Source organism: Corapipo altera, unplaced genomic scaffold, assembly GCF_003945725.1.
Source record: "Corapipo altera isolate COAL_440 unplaced genomic scaffold, ASM394572v1 60886, whole genome shotgun sequence".
Taxonomy (NCBI): Eukaryota; Metazoa; Chordata; class Aves; order Passeriformes; family Pipridae; genus Corapipo; species Corapipo altera.
In genome coordinates, this window is record NW_020885058.1 from 347,995 (window position 1) to 363,520 (window position 15,526).

A 15,526-nucleotide genomic window follows, 5' to 3' on the forward strand; every position below is an offset into this window, starting at 1 on the left:
GATAGAGAAAAATTTGCATTTTCAGTTCCATCCATTAATCGTGCAGAACCTTACAAGCATTATCAATGGAAAACCCTCCCCCAGGGAATGAAAAACTCTCCTACAAGTTGTCAGTGGTTTGTGGCTCTAGCATTGTCTCCTGTACGAATGCAATTTCCTGACTGTCTTTGCTATCATTATATAGATGACATTTTTGCTGGCTGCGGCCACTGAGGATCAGCTAGGTGTGTTGGAAGCTGAAACCAGAAAGAGTCTACAATCCTTTGGCCTAGTAGTTGCTCCTGAGAAGGTGCAGCAAGAGGAACCCTGGAAGTATTTAGGGTTCAAAAATTACATGGAAGGCAGTCATTCTTCAGCCACTTCAATTGGATATTAATGTCAAAACTCTTACTGACGTACAAAAACTATTAGGGTCTTTGACTTGGATTAGGTCCTATTTGGGATTGACAAATACCCAGCTGGCACCTCTATTTGACCTGCTCAAGCATTCTGACAGTTCTCAGGAACCGAGAGAACTGACTAACAGAGCAGTTCAAACCATCCAGCAAGTAGAGCAGGTTTTACATTCTAAATTTGTTTCACGAACTGATCATTGTCAAATTGTCCAATTTTTTATTCTTGCAGATCACAGTGTTCCTTTTGGGTCATTGCTTCAGTGGTCTGACCATTGGTCTGATCCACTGCGCATCCTAGAGTGGCTATTTTTGCCTTATCGGGTTCAAAAAACTGCTCCTGGATTGTTTGAGCTCATAGCTCAAATCATCATTAAGGCTAGAACAAGGTGCGTAGAATGTACTGGCAGAGATCCAGCTTGCATTGTTGTACCTGTACAATCTCATTACTTTGAGTGGTGTCTGGAAAACAAATATGAATTGCAAGTTGCTTTAGCTGGGTTCCACGACCAAATTTCTTATCATTTACCTTCACATCCGCTTCTTAAGTTTTTTAGGGAAATTCCAATTGGACAAAAAATACTACGCAGCACAGAACCCCTCGATGGTCTTACAGTCTTTACAGATGGCTTGGGAAAAACAGGTAAAACTGCGGTAGCGTGGAAAGCAGAATATGGATGGCAACATCAAATTGTTCATCAAGAAGGTTCTCCTCAAATTGTGGAACTTTGAGCTGTAACTCTTGCTTTTCAATTATTTCCTAATCAGCCTTTAAATGTTATTACTGATTCTGCATATGTTGTTAATTTATTACAGCAACTCTATCAGGCGGTGTTGTATTGTCCATCTCCAGGTCTTATTTTTCAGGTTTTGTTTGAGCTCTGGAGAACTCTTTTGCAGAGGTTTGTTCCTTATTTTGTGCTACATGTTCGTAGTCATACCTCTTTGCCAGGTTTCTTCACAGAGGGTAATGCCTGAGCAGATGCTCTTGTTTCTGCTGTTGCTTTGGGACCTGTTCCTAACATTCACCAACAAGCTGTCTTGTCTTATCGGTTCTTTCACCAAGGTGCAGAAGCCTTGAAATGTCAGTTTGGCTTGACTCATTCTGTTGCTTGCTCAATTATTGCCTCCTGTCCAGACTGTCATAATGCCCATACTCCTGTCTATTTTGGTACTAACCCTCGAGACCTTAAAGCCTTACAGATTTGGCAATCGGATGTCACTCATGTCAATGAATTTGGTAATTTAAAACATTTCCATGTGTCCATCGACACATTCTCTCATGTGGTGGTTGCTACTGCACATACTAGACAAAAAAGCCATGATGTTATTAAACACTTCCATTGTGCTTTTGCTACATTTAGAGTGCCCGCTCAAGTGAAGACAGGCAATGGGCTGTAATTAATGTCTGTAAATCTGTCCAAAATTTCTTTGCTTTGTGGGGGGTCACTCATGTGATGGGTATTTCACATTCCCCTACAGGACAGGTTATTGTAGAGACAGTGCCTGGTACCCTGAAGCAATTGCTTCAAAAACAGAAGGGAGGAATGAGGGGACAACCCCCTCAGTCTAGGCTAGACAAATCTCTGTATGTCTCAAACTTTTTGACCTTCTTTGGCGATTGTCTTTATTCACCTTCTTTTAGAGTTTCAGGAAAAACACGCTGTGCTTGGCCAAAAACCTCCTCCAAACTGATGATCTTGTGGTCCCTGCGGGAGCTGAGGACAGAGCACAGCATGCAGATGCAGACCTTGTCTCTGGTCAATGGTCTGGTGCACGAGTTAATGACTTGGGGAAGGGGATGTGCTTGCATCTCGGCAGATAATGGTCCTCGCTGAATACCTGCGCGGTGTGTGCGTCCTGCTGTTGGCCCTGGAAGTCGTCAGTGCAGTTCCTGATCTGTCAAAGTTCACTCCATGGCACAGTCGAAACCTCTGGGTGACGCTAATGAAGGAACTGAACTAGACAACCTTTTGTGCATCACTGGCGTATCCAGAACAGCCATTTCACACCTGTCTCGTTGGTATCCATTTGAATGACACTGAAGCATCTCTCCTGGTGCAAGATGTAGTCCGGCAACGTGACTTGTTGAAACGGGACTGTGATACTGTGTGGAAGTGTCTTGACCATATTGATAGCTGGGATGATGTGTTGACTGTTAGCACTCCACTTCAAGAGTTAGATATTTTAGGGTCACTGTTTGCAGAAGGCTGTGTGTATTTTAATTGTCATGTGGCTCATGACGTAGAACAGGCACGTAGTGAGTCTATAGTACAGAATGTGTCCTCTGCATTGTCTTTCTATAAAAATAGTTCCTTTTAGTGTCGGTATTTAGGTAAGAATCGGACTTGGAGTACTCCAGCAGTGAATGCACCTCGTCGACTCCCTACAGGAGTGTTTCTTGTGTGTGGAGATAGAGTTTGGCCAGGAATCCCTGAACAACCAATAGGGGGGCCTTGTACATTTAGAAGGTTGTGGTTGTGTTGCTAATGCTGCCTTGTCTAGTATCATTCCTGCAAAGGGCCCTGCAGGATATGATACGGGTGGTCTTTGTTGCACAACTACAGACAGGGGGAATTGTGGGGGGAAGTGGCAGTTCCACGAAGCCCCTGGTGCTTGAGGAGTTTGAAATATTAGATAGTGTTAGGCCGTTTTCCATGAGAACAGTAAGGCTAATTAAATGTTCCCATGGACACAGCCGTGAATTTTAGGGAGTTAGCTAGAAAAGAATAACAGTACAAGGACAAGGTTGTTGATTGTGTGCAGGTGTTAAATTCCTAAGTGTTTTTGTGAAAATATATTTACATTATGTCTGTGGGAAAGTAGGGGTCAGTGAGCTCAATAAAGCCTGCCTGCTACGCTAGCAGGCAGACACCTCTTGTCTCATCACTCTGTTCGTGTGTGTGTGTGTTTTCTTCATGGACCAAGACCTACCAACAGATACCCTATGACACTGTCCTGTGGGTCACTCCTCCACGGGGTGCAGTCCTTCACAAATGAGCTGTACCAGCATGGTTCCCCCACAGGGGCCACAAGTCCTATCCAGGAAAAACCTGATCCAGTGTGGGTTTCCCTCTCCCTGGGTTGCAGTTCTCCAGCAGGACCCTGCTCCATCCTAGGCCTCCCACGGGGTCACAGCCTCCTTCCTGCATCCACCTGCTCCAGCATGGGCTCCTCCATGGGCTGCAGGGGGACAGCCTGCTTCACCATGGTCTTCACCATGGGCCACAGGGGCCACAGTTCTGGTGCCTGGAGCACTCCTCCTTCTGCACTGACCTTGGTGTCTACTTTGTTGTTCCCATGTTCTCACTCTGCTTTTCCCTGGTTGGAATTTCTTCTGCGCAACAATCTTCTGTTCTTAAATATGTTATCACAGAGGCTTTACTATTACTCCCGATTGGCTTGGTCTTGGCCAGTGGCAGGAAACCCATCCTGGAACCAGCTGGCATTGGCTTCATAGGACAGGGGAAACTTCTAGCAGCTTCTAACAGAAGCCACCCCTGTAGCCCCCCCGCTACCAAAACCCAGCCACAGAAACCCACTACAAAGCCCTTCCTTTTATTCTTGGCATCCCTTGCCAAGTTCAGATCCAGCTTTGCCTTGGCCTTCCTCACCCCATCCTTACACAGTTGTTATAGGTTTAAAGTCACTGCTTGAATTTCTGTAGCAAGGCAAGCGTGAGAACAAGAAGAGAAAGGCTAGATGACTTTGTATTGTTTTCTCTAAGCCGTGATTTACTGCCCAGAAACGAGCTAAGTTTTCCAGTTTGCAATTTCACCATATGGGGGTGTGAAAAGGGTGACTTTGAAACTCCAAGGTTCCTGTGTGTGGTGTCTTGGTGATAGGCCGGCCTGAGAGAGTGATGGATGTGTGACTTTCAGCTGTGTTCTGTCTTAATTTGCTTAACCACTCCCAGCTGAAAGTGAATGAGATAAAACCCCTGAATCATGGGCAATAAACTGATTTCTGTCCATCAAGTCAGAGGTCCATGATTTCATTCCGTTACAAATTTCCCCATTACCACCATATGAGAGCGCTCACCGACAACAAAAAGGGACAAAGTGTCCAGCACACACACCCCCCGGGCAGGGGAGGTGGGGGGAGAGAGGGATATTGCATGAAGTGGAGCGAGAGTTGGAGGGGTATAAAGACCACTGGCATCACATGTTCTGCCTCTTAGTTCCCTACTCGACTTTCGACAAAGAGCTACCACCTCCCTGCTCCTGCCAGCCGTTCCCCCACCACCACCCCTGCCCAGCTACAGCTGGTTCCAGTCGCCGAGAGGTGGGGACCATCACTGTGGCAGCCACACAGGGTTGAGGGTTTGTCCCATCGCAGCCTCGCTCCGCGGGTCACCAGCGCCTGCAGGGGAGCCCCCCACCCGGGTCCACCACCATCACAACCGTCATTTTGTGACCACTATCATGTTGTGACCACCATTACCGCAGCTGCCGCCGGAGAGTCTACCGCTGCTGAGAATGCCTGCCAGCACTACCTTCTGGCCACGGCTGTAACTGCACCGAAGGAAACTGCAGACTTAACAACACAGCAATGGACAAAAAGACTTTCCTGGGTGATATTCTCACTCTGTTATTGTGTTTGTAGTTTATTTTTGGGTTTGCCTTTTGTTTTTTTTCAGTAAACTTGTTGTTCTGTTTCTCCACTTTTCCTCGTGAGTATCATTTGGGTTTTTTTTCAAATTTATAATAAGACCAGGAAAGTTCAGGTCTCTTTTTCCATCTAAGGTCCCGTTTCCTTGGCAAAATTGTCTTTAAACCAAGACAACAGCCAAACTTCATCTTTATAGTATTCCCAGGATACCTGTCCTTGCTTCCACTGCCTATGCATTTCCTTCTTGCCCTTTAGTTTGACCGGCAGGTCTCTGCTCAGCTATGCTGGTCTCTTGCCTTCCTTGCCTGATTTCTTGCTCCTGGGGATCACTAACTCTTGCTCTCTATGGAAGACTTCCTTAAAAATCTGGCATCTCTGTTCTGCTCCCTTGTCCCTGAGGTCAGTTTCCCAGGGGATCCCACTGCTTATCTCCTTGAAGAGGTGGAAGTTTGCTTTCCTAAAGTTCAGGGACTTGACTTTACTCCTTATCTGACTGTTAGTTTCATACTTTTTTTTTTTTTTTGGTGAATTTTCCACACCAACCCTCTTTGCTAGGATAAGATAAGCACCAGGTTTCATTGTTTGTCTAGCTCTGGCCTTAATGACTGTCCTATTGAAATGCTAAATAACCTCGGCTGAATTGCTTAAAGGAAACCCCATCCCCCTGTAGCCGGCCCAGGTGTGTGAGGGGGAGCATTAAACAGTGAGCCTTTTAGACTGGGGGGGAAATTTACTCCGTTTCTGCCCTGTTCCTTTGGTGGGGTGAAGGGAGACCTCAGTTTTCCATCAGTGCTGATTTCCATCCCCCACTGGTTTCATTGCCTTCGGCACTCAGCGATTGCTTTGCTGAGTCTCAGCGATTGCTTTGCTGAGTCTCAGCGATTGCTTTGCTGAGTCTCACCGAAGCTTGAGAAGAGGTCCCGGCTTACCCCCCAACCACCCCCACCCTTTGACAGTTTTTCTCTGCAGACTGCCACCATTGCCTGGGTGCCTTTCGGAGCTGCCAAGGACCAGAGGAGCTCCTGTTCGTCTCCCGGTGAGAGAGTCCCTGCAGCGCTCGCAACAGGGGGTCCCACACCACCTCTATTGTCATGGATGTAATGGTTAATAAAGACAAAAACAGATAATTTGCTGATCAAATTATATTTGCAATGTTGTAGTTGCAAAATGTCAAACCGTAATGTTATGTTAATATGACAAACTATATTCTGTTATGTTAACTGTAGACCTTAAATGTATATATGGGGAAGGGATGCCTAGAATGATATGGGAAAGACATAATGCACAAGCGTACATAAAGAGGTAAACCGGGGGTAACAAGAGGAGGATTTGCCGCCTTCATCCCAGGACCGATTCCCTAGCAACAGAGCAGAGCATGCGCAGAGAGAGCTGATGATGTGAAAAGAGAGAAATGGAACAAGGCGGGGGCTATGGGGAAACGAAAGTTACAAATCTATAAAAGGACGAGCTTGTGGCTTTTTGAATTTGCGGACCGTTGGTGGAGTGGAGACTCCCTGGCTGCCCAGCACTGTTTTGCTTATTTGCCTTCAATAAATTTTGGAATTTTATACTTTAAAAATTACTTGTGATCTCTTTGACTATAACAATTTGGTGCCGTGACTTGGACCTAGGCCTTCTGTGCGGCAGGATCTTATCTCCAGGAGGGCGCCCCGTCTCCGTTTGGACGGTTCTGGGGAGGGCTCCCGTGGTACAGAGTCTAGATATCTGACTGAAATTTAAAGGCAAATGCGCAAATAAATACTGCAGTTCCCCATAATTTTTGTGCACAAACCCCAGATGAAGACTTGCTCTGGGGAGGAGTGAGCGTTTGGGATTCCGTTCAGCTCAGCGCTGAGCGGAGTCACTCGGTTGGGAACCGAGTGAAGACTTAGGAGGAGTAAGTGTTTGAGGAATCCCTCCGGTCGGGGAAGGAACTGTTCGGTGAGGACCCGAACGAAGACTTACCCAGGAGAGGTATTTGCGGAGCCCCCTTCGGTTGGGAGGGGGTCTCGGAGTGCAAACAAGTGAGACATCCTTTGGGATGAAACGAGTGTGGACCTTCTAGTAGTGCGTTTCTCATAACCCGCGAGGGAATGAACCATGAAAGAAGGGAAGTGAGTGTGAGCATGTGAAAAGGCACTTCGGAAGATGGGACAGAAGAAAAGTAAATCTTCTGCTCCCATGGGTGGCCGTAAGGAGGGGTCCCAGGATGTCCCTCAGGAGAAGGAAAAACCCGAGAAGGGGTTTGCGGTGAGCTTACCAGACATACCTTCTGTAGTGGTTTGGACCAAGTTTTCCCCTGCAATTGAAAATGGTAAAACCCCAGGAGGGTGGTAACCCTTGAAGTTTTGAAGTTTTGTCCAATGAGTGCTTCTGCAAAATATAAACATATGACAACCAAACGGAAGAGAGGAGTTGTAGTTTTGGGTGGAAGAAGAAGTAGCCATGTTCTGAAGCCATGAACTGAAGGGGTAAGAACCCCTCTGGGGGGCCACGGCCCCCCAGCCCCCGGTTGGGGTCATAGAAACTCAGAAACAGTGTTAAGCTGGACTATGTGTCTGTAGTTATGAAGGCTGGGAGTTTTCTCTCCACCGTGGGCAGCAGCAGGAGTAGTGACAGACCAGCACTGACCAGAGAAACGGTGGCACAGAACCAGAAGAGATAAGACGAAGCAACAGAGACATGCAGCACACAGAGAGAACTCCTGGAAGGAGACAGAGAGCCAAGAGAGAGCCAACAGCAGCAGATGAGAGCAGAACTAACTCTACAGAGAGAGTTGGGGTAAGAACTGAACCAAAAGACCGCAGACCCCTTTGAGACCCCTCTTAAGTTGGGGTGGTGGACTCTTACTCATTAGAAGTCCTAGATGGAGTAAAGGAGCTAAGAAGCTCAGTCGCCCTGAGAGCTTAGCCAGGACAGTGTGTGGAGGTTGACCTTGAGGCCCTCCCTTGCTGCAAAGCTACAAAGAAACTCGCAGCCATCTTGAAGCAGGGCACAGAAGCTCTGCAAGGGGTTGAGTCCCCTGAAGATAAGGACCGTCGCGAAGACCCCTGAGCTTCGTGATATGACGTGGTGATAGTACCCTTGTCCTGGGAAACGCAGCCCACGGAAGACCCCTCATTTGGAAAGATGAGTGGTCGGGGAGGGGCTTGGATTTCCTCCTCCTGTGTGCTGGCAGAAATACAGCTATCAGCTGCTGCAGGTGAAGAGGATAGATGACTGCTGCTGTAGAAGAGACTCCTGCTCAGAGACTAGAAGGGATCTGTCCTTCTTCCCTCCTGGACTTTTATTTGGAGGGGAGAAGAGATTTGATCCATTGTAAATACTTATGTCATGGTAGAGATAATTAATATTGTATATAATGTATTGTAGTATTTATTTATGTGTACATTCATTGTAATATATTCCCTTTTCCCCATTTTGAGTCCGTGTGATTGTCTGGAAAGCACATCTTACACTAGGTTGAGATGTAGGAGGGGGTTTAGACTAGGGAATTAGATTTTGGGGTATCTCAAACCATGACACCTTCCGATAGTCCTTTAGGGATAATGATTAAGTATTTGAATGATTACCCTTCCAGGGAAGGAAAGTCGAGGGAAAAGATGGTGCATTATTGCATAGAAGTATGGGGAGGAAAGCAAATAAGGCAAGATCATATGTATTGGCCAGTTTATGGCTCATTTGAAGATTGGATTTGTCAGGCTTTAAACATTTATGTGAATAGCAAAGAACCCTTTAATCTAGAGGAAAATGAATACGTTAGTTTATGGATAAGATCAGATACTAGAAACTAGTATCTTGTGTTAAGAGACCATGGGCAAGTGGATCGGAGCGACATAGAATGTTATTATTGCGGCAAAAAGGGACATGTGAAGAAGAATTGCAGGAAGCGTATACAGGATGAGCAGGTGTTCAAAGAGGATTAGAGGGGTCAGGGGTTCTATCTGCTGGGGACCTGAAAAGACACTGAGCCCTTGATAAAACTTAAATTGGGTCCTCAGCAACAAGAATTTGAGTTCCTAGTGGACTCAGGAGCAGAAAGATCAACTGTTCAGAAAATACTTTGGGGCTGTGTAACATCCCCAGATACAGTACAAGTTATAGGGACCAAGGGAGAACCATTTAAGGTACCCCTTATTAAAGATGTGGAAATAGAAACCCATAATAAATATGCATTGGGAACATTTTTGCTGGTTCCCGAAGCAGAGTATAATTTGTTGGGAAGAGATCTTATGATAGAATTGGGAATAAGTTTGGAGACTAAGGAACAAAAACTGCAAGTAAAAATATATGCTTTTACAGCTGAAGATGAAAAGAAAATAAACCCTGAAGTATGGTACACCCCTGATTCTGTAGGGAAATTCGATATAAAGCCGTTTGAAGTTCTTATTCAAAACCCAGAGGAACTGATAAGGGTAAAACAATATCCTATTTCATATGAAGGAAGAATAGGACTTAAGCCAACTATAGAAGGACTTTTGGCACAAGGACTACTAGAACCCTGCATGTCACCTCATAATACCCCCATTTTGCCCATAAAGAAACCTGAAGGATCATACCAGTTGGTACAAGATTTGAGAGAGGTGAATAAAAGAACAGTGACTCGGTTCCCAGTAGTTGCTAACCCCTACACCTTGTTAAGCCAACTTTCCCCTGACCATGAGTAGTATAGTGTAATTGACCTGAAGGATGCCTTTTGGGCTTGTCCCCTCAAGGAGGAAAGTAGAAACTATTTTGCCTTTGAATGGGAAGACCCTGAGACACATAGAAAACAGTAACTAAGATGGACAGTTTTGCCCCAGGGATTTACAGAATCCCCTAACTTGTTTGGGCAAGCTTTGGAGCAGTTATTGGAATCCTTTGAGACCTGTCAGGGTACTGTTTTAATTCAATATGTGGATGATTTACTAATCGCTGGAGAAAATTTGGAAGCAGTCAGAGACAAAAGCATCAGGTTATTAAACTTTTTGAGTTTGAAAGGGTTGAAAGTGTCAAAGTCTAAGTTACAATTCATGGAGGAAGAAGTTAAATATCTAGGGCATCGACTGAGTAAAGGACACAAAAGACTGGACCCTGATAGAGTAAATGGGATTCTATCTTTGCAGGCACCCAGAAATAAGAGACAAATAAGACAATTTTTGGGATTATTAGGATATTGTCGGCAGTGGATTGAGAATTATAGTAGTAAAGTAAAATTTTTATGAGAAGCTAACAAAGGAAGGAATAATAAAGTGGAGTAAGGAGGATGAAGAACAGTTTGAAAAGTTAAAGGAGGACTTGGTAAACGCACCTGTGTTGAATTTACCTGACATACGAAAACCATTCTATCTTTTTGTAAACACTGAAAATGGGACTGCATATGGAGTCCTAACTCAGGTATGGGCAGGACAAAAGAAGCCAGTCGGATATTACTCTAAATTGTTAGACCCAGTAAGCAGGGGATGGTCTACTTGTTTGCAAACCATTGTGGCTACAGCCTTGTTAGTAGAAGAAGTGGGAAAAGTAACTTTTGGAGAGGAATTAAAGGTTTTTACTCCTCATAACATAAGAGGAATTTTGCAATAAAAAGCAGATAAATGGCTAAGGGATAGCCGATTGTTAAAATATGAGAGTATTTTATTACATTCGCCTAAATTAGAATTAGAAGTGACGAATTTGCAGAATCCTACTCACTTCTTATATGGGGAACCTACAGGAGAATTAGTACATGATTGTTTACAGGTAATAAATCTCCAGACTAAGATCAGAGAAGATTTAGAGGAAGAAGAATTAGAAGAGGGTGAAAAATTATACATAGATGGTTCATCCAGAGTAGTGGATGGACACCGAAGGTCAGGATATGCTGTGATAGATGGTATTACTTTCCAGGTCAGAGAATCTGGACCTCTTGACAGAACATGGTCAGTTCAAGCTTGTGAGTTGTATGCATTATTGAGAGTCTTATAACAGTTAGAAGGAAAAGTGGGAATGATATTTACAGACTCTAAGTACACTTCTGGAGTAGTGCATACTTTTGGGAAAATTTGGGAGGAAAGAGGACTAATTAATACACAAGGAAAAGGGTTGATTCATGAGACTCAAATAAAAGAAACCCTGAAAGCCTTAAGGAAACCAGCAAGAGTGGCTGTAGTACATGTAAAGGGGCACCAGAAAGGACTAAAAGTCACCATTAGAGGAAACAATCTAGCAGATGAAGAAGCAAAACGGGCAACCCTGTTAATAATAACGGACTCAAAGCCTGAGAACCTAGATTCCCCAAGAAGTTTTAGCAATCAAGAGAAAGAAAAATTGCAACAAGTAGGAGCAAAAGAGGAAAACAATAAATGGAAGCTATCAGATGGTCAAGAAGTACTCCCCAAGGGTCTTGCCCAGAAAATCATGATTAAATTACATGAACAGACACATTGGGGAACCCAGGTTTTAGTGGATCAATTTGAGAGCAAATATGTTTGTGTGGGAGCATATGGGATAGCTAAAAGAATTTTGGAAGGGTGTTTAACCTGTCAAAGGGTAAATAAAAGGGAATTGAAAGAACAGGTTCAAGGAGGATGAGAAATAGCTAAAAGATCTTTTGAGAAAGTACAAACAGATTTTACTGAGTTACCTAAAGTAGGAAAGTATCGCCACCTGTTGGTGTTAGTGTATCATCTTACCCACTTTGTAGAGGTTTTTCCTGTAGCACGATGTACAGCCAAAACTGTGATTAAGATTTTATTAGAAGAAATTATTCCAAGGTACGGTACTGTGGCAGTGGTGGATTCGGATAGAGGACCACACTTTATCTCTAAAATAATTAAACAGACAACAGAGCTTTTTGGAACCAAGTGGGAATACCATACTCCTTGGCATCCACAAAGTTCTGGTAAAGTGGAAAGAATGAATGGTGAAATAAAGAAACATTTGACTAAATTAATGATAGAAACCAAAATGAATTGGGTAAAGTGTTTACTATTAACCTTATTATATATCCGAACCCAACCACGCACTGACATGGGGATTTCACCATTTGAAATGATGTACGGGATGCCATATGATTTTGGAATCCCAATAGAAAATGCAAAGGTATGTCATAGTTTGAAATTGGCCCCCCTGAGAGGCTGGGGGGACTCAGAGGTGATTGGGTGCCAGGGCAGTGTTCCCTGGAGGGCCAATCACCATCCATGTTGTTCACTTCTGCTCAAAATCATATATCACAACACCGGAAGCTGCTGGCAGTTCTGTCTTGGTTGTTTTGCTGTTGTTGTCTGCTGCATGTAGGTGGACAAGGCCAGGGTGTGACTGGGCTCCCTCTCTTCCCCTCCGGGAGGGAGAGGGGAGCCCTGCAATCCCCCAACTCAACCTTTGGTTAGAGTTAGAGTCAGCATTTGGAGTGTGTGCTGTGAAAGAAGAATTTCAGAGCACCTGAGGTAAGAGGGAGGAGGTTAGGCCTTCTTTCCCCCCCCTGCAGCTCCGGGATGCTTGGGACAGTGCATAACTGAACCGAGCTGCCTGTGGTCAAGGCTAGGGGGCTTTTTTTCCCCCACACTGCATTTAGGCTGGTGGGGAGTGGATTTTAAGGCTCAACATTTGAGCAGAGCTAAGTGGACGGGCTGATAAATCAGCTCGGTGCTCGGGAGAAGAATCCCAGGCGAAATTGGAGGCAAGCCAAGAGTTCAGGAGTTGCCTGCCAAAGCTGACCGGGGGCAGCCGAGAACTGACGTGGAGGAATGAAGATTCCAGGACGTGTACGCTTGATAAGCTACACTGCAGCAACCTACGAACCGAGGTGAGACACCGAGAGGGAGAAATCACCAGCAGCAGAAGAACAAGGACTCAAAACTATATTCTTGGACTTCGTGAGGAGAGAAACTACAACAAACAACTGGAACTTGGTGAGGGGGGAGTGTTCAGGAGCCCAGAACACTCCCACAGCAAAAGACTGTGTTACGTATCAACCTTGAAAAGCTACTCCTGGACTAAAGTTAAAGGAGGGGTTTGAAAGGACTGACTGATTGTTATAGATTAGGAATGCAGGGGAATTTTTTCTTCCCCTGCCCCACTCCAAGGGAAAATGGAGTGAGCAGGGGGGGAAGGGAGGTCATTAACTTTACAAAGGATGTACCCTGGCTCTGCTGATGGGCCATTTAGAGAGGCTGGAGAGAGAGGAGGGGGTTGGTTCTGTTCTGGGGGGGAGAGGGGCAGACTGGTTGTTGGCTGTTCGGGGAGGAGCTGGGGGGACCTGGAGACCGTGGAGGTTTTTTTATGTCTGGAAGACGAGGACGGGGTCTGCACCCAGGGCATTTAGGAGAGAGGACCTGGAAGCCGGTTTGCCCTGGTTTTCCCATCCCAGTCAGCTCGGACTGCTGGCTCCAACTGGCCCAGCTACCTCGCTCTTCAGATCTGCTGTGTTTTGTTGGAGAATTGCGTTGCCCGCGGGAGAGAAGGGAGGAGTTTTGAGATGCCGTCACTTGGAACAGTGGTGAGTCCCGTGGGAGTGAGCTGCCTTCCTCCCCTTTCTTCTCCATTGAGGGAAGGACCCCCCATTTCCTTCTCGGCCCCTCCCATGGGCCAGGACCTCTCCCGCTGGACCCCTTCTTTCCACGTGGCGACCGCCGGAGCCCAACAGCGCCCCCTGCTGACCGCGACCGAGAACTGCAGGCTCTACACTTTCAACGATCCAACAGCACCCCCTGCAGGCAACAATTAAGACTGCACTACAGGACAGAGAAGTATTTCCTTCAGACTTTTTTTGGTTTTTTTTCTAGGACTACTGTCTAGGTTTTTTGTGTTCTGTTACTGTGTTTTCTGCTAACATACATATATCTTTTAATAAAGGGTTGTTATTTCTTCTGTTTTTCCACATTTTCCTCAAGTAAAGCCCCTTAATTTTGATATTACAAGTGCTGAGAGAGAGGAGTTTGGTCTACCTCAGAACTCATCCTCTCTAGCAAACAGTCTAGTCTCATCAGACTGAGACATTTTTGGCGCCCAATGTGAGGCCTGGAAAGAGGAAAGGTGGAAAAAGAATAACTACCCTTTTTGTGAGTTACACGCATTTTGAACCCCTTGTGTGATTAACACGCATTTTGAACTTGTAGGTACCATGATGTTAGGGGTTGTTGCTTTCCTCTGGCATATAACCATGCCAAGATATCTGCCCCACCTGTCAATGTGTTTCAGTTCAGATACTAGTACTCTCATTGTGATAAGTACCTTTGAGTTTGTGCATTGGGTATATGACACGGCAAACTCAGCACCTGTGATTTTCATCCGGAATATGTCCTCAAGGATGCACTACTGCTCTAACCTAAACTGTTTCCTCTGGGGTTTTAAAGATAATAGCACCCATTCCTATGGAGAAACACAGGGGAATGCATGCGCCCAACCCTTTATTCAGTTCCATTTTGGATACAATACAATGGCCTCTGTAGTGGTTTGAACCAGGTTTTCCCCCTGCAGTTATAAAATGGTAAAACCCCAGGGGGGTGGTAACCCTTGAAGTTTTGAAGTTTTAGCCAATGAGTGCTTCTGCAAAATATAAACATATCACAACCAAACGGAAGAGAAGGGAAGTTGTAGTTAGGGGTGTTGAAGTGGTAGCCATGTTGTAAGACCACGAGGAAGGGGGCTCGGAGCCCCTTGGGGCCTCTGGGGCCCACCCAGCCTCAGCTGGGGGCTACAGAGACTTGGAACAGTGTTAAGCTGGACTAAGTGTCTGTAGCTGAACCTGGAGATGTTTCTTCACTGTGAGCAGCAGTAGCAGCGGTAGAACTGCGCTGACCGAAGAAACGGTGGCAGAGAGCCAAGAGAGATAAGACCAGCAGCAACAACTGGAGAAGTAGCAGAAACAGCATGCAACTGAGTAAGGAAGACACCGAGTTGTCTCAGAAAGCCGAGAGAGCAGCAGGGAGAGAGGAAGATGGGGTAAGAACTGGAATAAAACCCCATACCCCTCTGAGACCTCCGAGAAAGGAGGGAGATGGACTCCTGTTAAAGAGGAGAGTCTTTGAGTGTTGCAGCACCGGAGAGAGAGAGGAGCTGAGAAGCTCAGAGTGTCCTGGAAAACTGGACCGGGACGGAGAAGGAATGCGGGGGGGGTTGACCTTGACCCCCCCTCGCTGATGCTGCCATGCTGGCAATTTGAGACAGAGCACAGAAGCTCTACAAGGGACTGAGTCCCCTGAAGATACTAGACCGTCACGAAGACCCCCTGACCGTGGTGATAGTGACCTTTGTCTGGGGTGAACGCAGCCCACGGAAGACCCTTCACCTGCTTCGAGAGGCCGCGAGGGGCTTAGATTTCCCCCTCATGTGTACTGGCAGAGATCCAACTATCAGCTGCTGCAAGAAAAGAAGAGAGAGCCTGCTGCCTTAGAGACATTGCTGCTTCTGAGACTGGAAAGGATCTTTCCTTCTTCCCTCCTGGACTTTTATTTGGGGGGAGGAGAGATTTGATCCATTGTAAATACTTATGTCATGGTAGGGATAGCTAATATTGTATATAATGTATTGTAGTATTTATTTATGTGTACAGTCATTGTAAT